Genomic DNA, 4,455 nt, shown 5'->3' with positions numbered 1-4,455 from the left:
CTTTCCCTATTGGCATATTAAGGATACACCCTTGGAGGCGGGGTTCTGTCAAGGGGTGGAAGCTCTTCTTCAGTAAGGTCTTGCTGCCCCAGAGAAAAAACCCGAACATAATAAAGAGTACACATCACATTCTTCAATGCATTGTACTGGAATAAGTAAGACATAAGCCACCCTACATGTCAATTCCGAACAAAAATGGGAGCTGACAAAACTTTACAATGAGCGCAAGACATTCTGATTCAAAAAGAACACTGAAGCATGTGACCCAGTTTGTATTTTACCTGCTGTGGTTCAACTTTTAAAATTGGCAATATAATTCATGCTCATGTGCATTCTTACAATTTGCAATCGTCAATATTTCAAAATAATTTAATTTTAAAATTTGGTTTACAGCAAACCCATCTGACACATCGTTTTCCTGTTCTTTTCCCAGATGGGATGAAGGGCAAACCTGCTGACGCAGTGGTTTAGACCTTGCCTGGAGAAAATATTTAATTTTTTAGTTTTACACTTGTTGTAGGTGCTACTAACACACACTTCAAGACTTCTTAAATACAGTAAATCAAAGAAACTGTAGCCTAATATACAGCAAGAATAAGGCAGCATAAAAATCATGCAATAAACTACTGCTTATGTGTTGCCCTCAAACTGTAAATATCAGACCATTAGAGATAAGCCTGTTACCTTACATGCAATGTTTTAAACTCTCTAGTTTCATACCTTACTTAAATATTTTCAAACTTGTTCAAAAACGCCACTTGCAACTTTTTCCAAATATTGAAATATAAACAGTGTTCCACACACAGATATCATCACCACCATGGCTTGGCTTTGCAAACGAAGATCTGGTTTTCCCCATGCTTCAAACGTGAGCACACCCTTCGGGCCTGTGCGGTGGATTTTTTAGGTGAGGCGCAGCGTGCGCGGAACTGGCTCCACCCTTTACACCTGAGGTTCATCTGCCAGGGCCCAGCGAGCTTGGACGGTGACAGCGAAGTCCTCGGGTCGTAGGTTTGGTTAGAGTATCCTTCTCTGAGATGGATGAGCCTTACAGGGCTAAACGAGCTCCATCTGCCCGGGTTTGGAGTCAGAGTTGTCCTTCTCCTAGGATGGCTGCCCGAAGGCTAGTGAGCCCATCCTGCCCGTGGACACACTTTGTCTGACCCTTCAGCTGAGACCTGTCTGGCCTGGGAGACCCCACTGGAGGCACATGCCACCACCAGCACAGCTCTCACCCTCACAAGGGCAAGCAAGCTCCTTCCCCACGGCAAGGTATATATGTATAATACACACGGTGCAGAGAGAGAGAACGTAGAGCTCAGCAGGTATTTGAATGAGAACCACTCTCTTTATATAACCATGCTGTGACATGTATCTGAAGATGAAAGCTTACCAAAAAAGGCAACAAAACTACCTGAGACAACCGTGGTGGTAAGTTTGCTATTCTCTTTGCCGACTTCCCTTTGCTGCTTGGACTGGGCTGGAGACAAAAAAAGCAAAATCACAATTACACATTTAAATTACCACTAATATTAGACTTCCAGGAATACTTAAACTTGCAATCTAGCTATGATCCATTTTTATCTCTTATATAATAATTTTTACCCATACAACTTTGTATCACTTTCCCTATTCTTCCTAGAGTGTTCCCACGTAGAATTCAACTTTCTCAAATGCCTCTGAAAAATCAGGGGTCTGAAAAATTAATTTTATGCTGGAAGCACTTACATTACCTTTTTGCCAAGATAGACAGTAAAGCATTAGAGGACACCAAGATGCAAAGCACAGGAAGGTTGTGTAGGCACAGCTGAGCTACCCTTCAACAAGTCAGGCTGGCTATCATTTTCAGTACAGTTGCTGTGGTATAGAACTCACTAAAGTTTTAGGCACATAACTATTTACATGAATTTCGCAGTCAAGGATAAATTCTGGCAATTCCCACGTGAGCCAGAAATCCAATCAGGCTCCAGAGAAAACCTCCTTCAAGATACAGGAATCTGACATAAATAAAAAGTGATAAAATATGTAGAGACACGTAAGTTGTCAGGAATCTCTTCATAAAGTAACACGTGGTCCAACTTGTGAAATGGGAGCAAACTCATTCCAGCTCTCGGGAGTTCTTCACCTGAACGTGACGGGGAGAAATTCCTTGACTACCACTAGCTGCAAGAGGGAGAAAACCAAAATATTTTAATACCTTGTTTCAAAATCAGCTGCACTACCCTTCTAATGAAGAAAAGATCCACCCTCCCCCTTTCTCTCCCTGAATGAGATTAAACTTGTGGCTTCCCCTTTAACAGAGATCAAACCCCTGGGGGATTAAAGGACTCTCAACGCCCAGCAGGCCAGTTTTGATATTTTTAATCTAGCTTTTTGGCAATCCCAGAAAAGGTGACTGAAGACTCTGCCACAATAACCACATTTCTCTTTCAGTCCCTCAGGTAATGCTCTCACCAGTCTATCTTTCAGTTAGGCATGGTCCACATGCAAGATTTTTCACACCTTGAAATTGTAACGCCCACACCAGTCTCCTAGTCTGCAGTGACACAAACAATAAGCACATCTCAACATAAAGGAGGGAAAAGCAGTATTACAACCAATACAGAAAGACATACGTGGCAAGCCTGCTTTTCAGCTGGTAATTGGAGCAGTGGTAACTCTACTGGGAAAATACGAAGCCATTGATTTCTCTGTAGTCTAACACATCCAACTGCAAAAAGGTTCTTTTCACAGACCATGTAACAGCTTCCAGTCTTCTTTAACACAGGCACAAATTCATCTAACAGTGTGTCCACACGGCATCAGAGGAGGATGCTTACCAAGCCGAGAAGCTCACAGGATGCAGTGTTTGGATATGGATCTATACAAACAGGCTATGATTGATTCATAGAAAAAATAAGGCTGAAAATCGCCTCTGATTATCCGCCCTCCTTCTCAAAGCAGTGCTAACTACGGAAAGTTAGACTGCACAGGGCCTTGTCCAGTTAACATCTGAAGTTCGTTCTCTAAAGTCACTGCCTCTCACAGCACCACAAAATGATTTGGCTGGAAGAGACCTTTAAGATCATTCAGTCCAACCGTTCACCCTGCACTGCCAGGGTCCCGAAACCATGTCCCTCAGCACCACATCCACACGGCTTTTAAACACCTCCAGGGATGGGGACTCCACCACTTCCCTGGGCAACATGTTCCACTACTTGACCACTCTCTTTGTAAAGAAATTTTTCCTAATATCCAACCTAAATCTCCCCTGACACAACTTAAGGCCATTCCCTCTCATCCTGTCACTTGCTACATGGGAGAAGAGACTGATTCCAACCTAAACGAACTAAACCAAACTAAACACTCCCAGTTCCCTCAGCCGCTCCTCATAAGACTTGTTCTCTAAACCCTTCACTAGTTTCATTGCCCTTCTCTGAACCTGCTCCAGCTCCTCAACGTCCTTCTTGTAGTGAGGGGCCCAAAACTGGGCACTGTGTTCAAGGTGTGGCCTCACCAGCGCTGAGTACAGGGGGACAATCACTGCCCTGCTCCTGCTGGACACACTATTGCTGACACAAGCCAGGATGCCATTGGCCTTCTTGGCCACCTGGGCACACTGCTGGCTCACGTTCAATCGGCTGTCAACCAGCACCCCCAGGTCCTTTTCCTCTGGGCAGTTTTCCAGCCACTCTTCCCCAAGCCTGTAGCATTGCAGGGGCTTGCTGGACTCAGCATTTGGCCTTGTTGAATCTCATACAGTTGGCCTCAGCCCATTGATTCAGCCTCTCCAGACCCCTCTGTAGAGCCTTCCTACCTGCAGGCAAACCAAGCCCCAGAGAAGTATACAGGAGCAGCAGAGAAGAGTCTTTTTGACAGGAATAGGGAGATTAATGAACAAACCTGACCTACAAAGACTCATGATACAACAAAAAGACATAATGTCTTGAAGGAGAAGCTTGTATTACTAGAATGTATTACATTCTCATCTTCTAGGAAACTGTTTCTAAGATCCACATATAAAATAGTGACTTGTTTAGAGGTCTAGATTAGATGATTTAGATTCCTGTATAAAATTTGTCATTATAATAGATGGGATATACAGATACTCAGTAGCATCCTACTTTCCCTGAAATGTAAGCTACTTTCATGGTCAGATGCTAAGTGCAGTGCTTGCAAGGTGCTGATGAACCCTAGATTTATGTTTCATCCTATCTCATCTTCAAGTATTTATGTAGCCACATTCTCCATGCACACACCTATGTCAAGCATAATCCGCAAATGGTGTCAAATGCTTTACTAAAGTCCAGGCCGAAAACATCCACAGCCCTTCCCTCGTCCACTAAATGGGTCACCTTGTCACAGAGGGAGATCAGGTTGGTGAAACAGGACCCCGCCCCATGCTGACTGGGCCTCGTCACCTGGTTGTCCTGTAAACGCCGGGTGATGATCTGCTCCATGAGTTTCCCTGGCACT

The 4,455-nt window shown here is 44.0% G+C and overlaps 1 pseudogene; it reads right to left on the bottom strand.

Annotated features, from left to right (window-relative positions):
- LOC104501203 overlaps window positions 1-1,480 on the bottom strand; it is a 51,249-nt pseudogene extending 49,769 nt beyond the window's left edge.
- Between the last annotated feature and the right edge of the window lie 2,975 nt (window positions 1,481-4,455).

Source organism: Buceros rhinoceros, unplaced genomic scaffold, assembly GCF_000710305.1.
Source record: "Buceros rhinoceros silvestris isolate BGI_N320 unplaced genomic scaffold, ASM71030v1 scaffold17610, whole genome shotgun sequence".
In the NCBI taxonomy this organism is placed as follows: Eukaryota; Metazoa; Chordata; class Aves; order Bucerotiformes; family Bucerotidae; genus Buceros; species Buceros rhinoceros.
This window is presented reverse-complemented; position numbering and strand designations above follow the sequence as displayed.